Genomic DNA, 5,924 nt, shown 5'->3' on the forward strand with positions numbered 1-5,924 from the left:
GATTGCAAAAGGTGTCAGCACCCAGAAACTCCTATAGCAATTTGACAATGACATGCCACCCAGGTGCACAATTAGTGGACTCATCTCCTTGAACAAGCTATGGATCAGTCCGGGTATGGAGCTCACCTAGTGAATTTCAGGTTGGGTGAGATGAACATCAGCACAAGTATGTGAAGGATCAGAAAAAACCAACTTGGTCCTGTGTCTCAGAGGGTTTGATACTAGGAGACATGACACCTAGCAACACCGTGAAATAGTGAGGCTTCATCAGGGGACCTAACTCTAGTCTCGGAATGCAAGGGCCCAAATTTCCATTATAGCAGGTGGCTTTCTCCAGCTGCCATTTCTCAAGTCCCATTTACATGATTTTATGTTCCAGAAGCAGTGTTGAATACTTACAAGAAAACTTGTACAACCTTGGTTTGAAGACTATGGGTGAAGATAGGAAATGGCCTTATGAACCAGAAAGCAAATTCCTGAACATCAAGCACAATCTTAGGCAGGAGAAGGAACCGACCCAGGACAGAAAACAAAAGCAGACCAAGATTAAGTGACAACTTTCACACCAGAAGTAAGCCAGAAGCGAAAAGGGCAAGCTATCCAAACATGCCTGCATCCTTGATGGAGTCATTCCCAGGAGCTATTCAACTTGTGAGAATTCTTTTCTTCACACTCACAACAGGGTTCAGAATGTGAGGCTTGGGGTCTGACTTTGAATCCCAGCTCCAACATTTACATGTGTGCCCTTGGGCAAATGATTTAACCCTGCTAAGACTCATTTTAACGAAGAAAATGAAAATTTTTTCTTAAATGATCGTAATAATAATGGTCAGTAGTATTAAAGGAATCACTAAATGTGAATTACTCTTCTAATAATTTATAATGTAATATTTCTTTTAATCATAACAGTACTGTGATAAAGGTATTATTATTATTATCGTCCATTTTCATAGCTGAGAAAACTGACTGTCTCGATTACTTTCAAGACCTGTAGTGCAAAGCAATTGTCTTTTATATTTGAAAAGCTAAAATGCATCATTTAGACTCTCAAAAGGCAACCTACATAGATCATCTATATTTCTCATAAAACCACAAGTGAAATCAATTACTAACTACTCCAAGCTCCCTTCTCTATGATGTTTCTTACTGCCTATTTTTAAGTCCCTGGAGGAAGGGAGAAGATATATGTTTATACTTACAAATTCATAGAATATTACTAAAGGAGCACATGGGAAAGAGGGAATGGTGAGTGTATCCAGTAAGGATCAATACATTGCTGAGGAGAGAGGGAGGAAGAATTATTTTCCACTCTATATCCTTTTGAATCTTTTCTAATTTAAAACCATAGACACATATAATAATTTAAAATTCATTTAATTTTTAAAGAAAGAATGCTCAGGATGATTTGGTGTAATGTGAAAAATATTAGACAAAGATCCAAGAGATCCGGATTCTATCGCTTATGTACTATGAGATCATGGCGAGACACTTTATATCTTCTTGGATTTCACAGTTGTAAAATAAAGAAAATAATGCCTCCCAAACCACCTCATTGGGTTTATATGAGGGTCAAGTAAGATTACAGAGGCAAAGCTGCTTTCCAGAGGGCAAAGCATTACACAAATGTAAGATACCCTTATTGTTATTGGAATCCATCCTCCTCAGTTGTTTTGGCTCCTAGAACACAGAAGATGGAAAAGTTTGGCTTAGAGAATCAGGAGTCATCTATTAGCAGAGTAAATGGTGCAGGTCAAACCTCTCTCTACTTTATAACATGCTTCACTTCCCACTCCTCGATCCCCTCACCAAGCACAACAATATCCTGGAGATGTGACAGGAAGAGCTAAGAGCAGGAAGCCAGCAAACAAGAGTCCATTGTGGAGTTGACCATCCATAGGGATCTCACCCAATAGTTTTACTTTTTGGACCTCAGACCTCTGGAGTTTGAGAGCATCTATTCACTGGGGATGCCTCAACATGTTAGCACTAATGACAACTACTACTGCTAAGTCGCTTCAGTCATGTCCGACTCTGTGCGACCCCATAGATGGCAGCCCACCAGGCTCCCCTGTCCCTGGGATTCTCCAGGCAAGAACACTGGAGTGGGTTGCCATTTCCTTCTCCAATGCATGAAAGTGAAAAGTGAAAGTGAAGTCGCTCAGTCGTGTCCGACTCTTGCGACCCCATGGACTGCAGCCCACCAGGCTCCTCCATCCACAGGATTCTCCAGGCAAGAGTACTGGAGTGGGGTGCCATTGCCTTCTCCGATTAATGACAACACTTTGACCTAAACATCACCTCCCCATATCCTACATTGATAGACGAGATGAATTCCAAATGGAGAAACATACCATTGCCAATCAGAAGAAACGTGAAAGACCCAGCTCTAACTATCTGACCTCTCCCACCACCAAAGGAGGCTGTGCAAACAAGAGGAATTCCTCATCACAGATGGCCCTGTCATTAGATAGGACAACCCATGATGTCAGAGAGAAAAACACCAACCATGGAGCAGTTTTTGAACAATCTAAGGACTTCACACTTCTAGCGCAGGAGCTGAATGCTATGGGCAGCCACCCTCAGCTCCACTAAACAGCCCTCTTAAGTCTCTCAAAAGTTCTTATTACATGAAGACATTTCTAAACATCATCTGAGAGGTTCTCCTTACTAAAAATTCACATATAACAGCACTGTAAGAAGCTATTTCGCTTTTACAAGCTTTGCCTTGTCAGAGTAAACCATACTTAGTAAGCATTTATTGTGTATCAGACTCTTTCAGACATGTAATCTTGTTTATCCATTGAAATTTACCCCCAAAAAAGCATCAATTAACCCTGTTTTATAGTTAAGAAACCTGAGGTTCTGAGAGTCCTAACAGAATCTGTTCATAAATGTCCAGCTAAGTTCTGAATCCAGGTCCCAAAATACTAGATCCAGAGCTCCTTCTCCTTATTCTGATGCCCCCAAATTAAACTGACACAGAGTACTCTCCAACACTGAAACATTGTAAGTGAAATGTTTAGCTATACTATAGAAAGAGCTAAATTTAAAGCAAAATTCGGACTGTAAATCAGATCGTTCAAGTTAAGGCATAAGCTTAAAATATATAAAGGCCTGACGCAGTGCAGGCAATGGTTAAACTTCACCTGAATTCTGTCACATCAGTGCCAGAGGAGATTGTGGCCCCTCTTTGGACCACTGTACACTGTTGTGCCGGTTGCATACTGCATAATTGTAAGCTTGGATGTAGCCCCCTAGAGATGTCAGTATACATCCTCAGCAACGGTCCACAGCAGTTTACTTTCTCTTGGATATCACTTGCAATTGTGACTATAAAACATTAAAATGTAATCCTGTTTGGAAAGATGAACTCCCCAAATTCCAAATCCAGGAAGTTTAATTATTATTTAAAGGCCCAATATGAAAAAGAAAACCCTCCCAAAATTAGATTTTAACACTAATTTTAAGCCTGGAGATTATCTACAATTTTCTATACAGAGAAGAGTTGGAGGAGCCAAAGAACACGAGATGTGGAAATGATCACATCACTGTTTTATTCAGATGAACACAAGGCCAACACACCACTTTCCAAATAAACCATCCTCCTTGTCCCAGTCCTAGAGCTCCAAACCCCCCAAAATCAAGCCCTTTTACTTATTCTAACCACAGGATATGCAAAAGAGGTCAGGGAGTTATATCATTATTGTCACATCTTTGCATTTATCTTCTGAAATTCAGGGCCGAGGAACTGAACCAGAGCAATCCCAATTTCTCACTTTCTATTGTTGTAGAGGATACTATCTCCCATGAAGATTACAGGAGGTATCTAGACTGGAACCATCAGGGTTCTGTGGGCAAGCAGATGGCACACTTGAAATAAGATACTGTAAGGAACATTTACTTACAAAGCTACAGTAATAAGGGGAACCACAGGGACAATACAGTAACATGAGGCTTATTAGTAGCCAAGGTGTTAGGCCTAAAGAGGAGAAAAAGAAGTTCCTAGAACCTAGAAGGAGAGAATGTATACAGGCCATATCTTGAGAAGAGCTGTGACTCATGGATGGATGGATATAGCAATCCAAGCAACCTAACAGCAGGGAACCTGGGAATGAATGCTGGTCCTCATTCATCCCTCTCCTCTGATCTGCTGGGACTCCATACTGAACAGACACAACTGGAAGCCAGAAGACAGAGATACCCTTCGTGTGAACCATGTGGTTGGTGTTCAGTCACTAAGTTGCGTCTGGCTCTTTGAGACCCCATGGACTGTAGCATACCAGGCTCTTCTGTCCTCCACTATCTCCCAGAGTTTGCTCAGATTCATGTCTATTCAGCCTGTGATGCTATCTAACCACCTCAATCTGTGTCGCCCCCTTCTCCTCGTGCCCTCAATCTTTCCCAGCATCAGGGTTTTTACAATGAGTTGGCTCTTCACATCAGGTGGCCAAAGTCCTGGAGCTTCATCTTCAGCTTCATCATCAGTCCTTCCAATGAATTTTCAAGGTTGATTTCCTTTAGGATTGACTGATTTGATCTCCTTGCTGTCCAAGGGACTCTTAAGAGTCTCCTCCAGTATCACTATTTAAAAGCATCAATTCTTTGGCTCTCAGCCTTCTTTATGATCCAACTCTCATATCCATACATGACTACTGAAAAAAACATAGCATTGACTATAAAAACCTTTGTTGGCAAAGTGATGTCTCTGCTTTTTAATACGCAGTGGGATCCATATGGATCAGCTTCTCAGAGCAGAGCCAGGTCAGGGTTAGGGGAGGGAGAAAATGGGGGAGAGAGATAAGGGGAGGTGGTAGGAACCAGGTGACTAAAAAAGGAAGTCTGAAGGAGGTGTAGGCCCACCCTCCCCCAACCCCCTGCAGGCGCGGCCCCGCTGGGGTCCCCATTGTTTGCAGAGGTGGGGCAGCGCCCCCAGGGAGCAACCTGAGGGCCAGACTGCGGGGCCGGAAAGGGCAGCGCCCCCGCTCAGTGTTCGTGAGGCTGCCCACGGAAGGCTGACACCCCCACGAGAGCTGTCCAGTCCTCTCGGCCCACGGGCTCGGACAGCTTTGGGTGGCGGAAGACTGGGAGCGAAGGAAAGAGGGTTTTCCTTGCCAGTGAATCGTGTAGAGTACACTGCCAGTCTCTTGTCTTCTCTTCACCATGGCTTCTTCTGATATCCAGGTGAAGAAACTGGAGAAGCCTTCCTCAGGCCAGGCTTCTGAGCTGATTCTCAGCCCTCAATCAAAAGAATCTGTCCCAGAATTTCCCCTTTCCCCTCCCAAGAAGGATCTTTCCCTGGAGGAAATTCAGAAGAAATTAGAAGCTGCAGAAGAAAGACGCAAGTCCCATGAAGCTGAGGTCTTGAAGCAGCTTGCTGAGAAAGGGGAGCACGAGAAAGAAGTGCTTCAGAAAGCGATAGAGGACAACTTCAGTAAAATGGCGGAAGAGAAGCTGACCCACAAGATGGAAGCCAACAAAGAGAACAGAGAGGCACAGATGGCCGCCACGCTGAAGGACACATTGAAGAAGTGCGGAAGAACGAAGAATCCAAAGATCCTGCTGATGAGACTGAAGCCAACTAACTTGTTCTGAGAACTTTCTCCCCCTCCCCTTCCTAAATATCCAAAGACTGTACTGGCCAGTGTCATTTTACTTTTGCCCTCCTGACAAATATTCTAGAAGCTGATGTAGGACTGTATAGGTAGATCCAGATGGTATGATGTTGTTTTAGGGGCTAAAGGGGAGAAATGAAAAGTGTTTTACTCTTTTTCTAAAGTGTTGAAGTCTTTCTAATGTAGCCATTTTTCTTGTTGCATCTTTTCTACTTCAGTACACCTGGTGTGCTGGGTTAATGGCTAGTACTGTATTGGCTCCGTGGAAACATGTCTGTGAAATGAGTATGTAGTGGCTTCTTTCAAATTGTT

At 43.1% G+C, this 5,924-nt stretch overlaps 1 pseudogene across 1 annotated transcript; it reads left to right on the forward strand.

Annotated features, from left to right (window-relative positions):
- Positions 1-4,947: 4,947 nt before the first annotated feature.
- LOC104998370 lies at positions 4,948-5,582 on the forward strand (annotated as a pseudogene). Its single transcript, XR_826449.1, has one exon. The product of XR_826449.1 is annotated as a stathmin pseudogene (transcript).
- Positions 5,583-5,924: the final 342 nt, after the last annotated feature.

This window comes from Bison bison, unplaced genomic scaffold, assembly GCF_000754665.1.
Source record: "Bison bison bison isolate TAMUID 2011002044 unplaced genomic scaffold, Bison_UMD1.0 scf7180017864328, whole genome shotgun sequence".
Classification (NCBI taxonomy): Eukaryota; Metazoa; Chordata; class Mammalia; order Artiodactyla; family Bovidae; genus Bison; species Bison bison.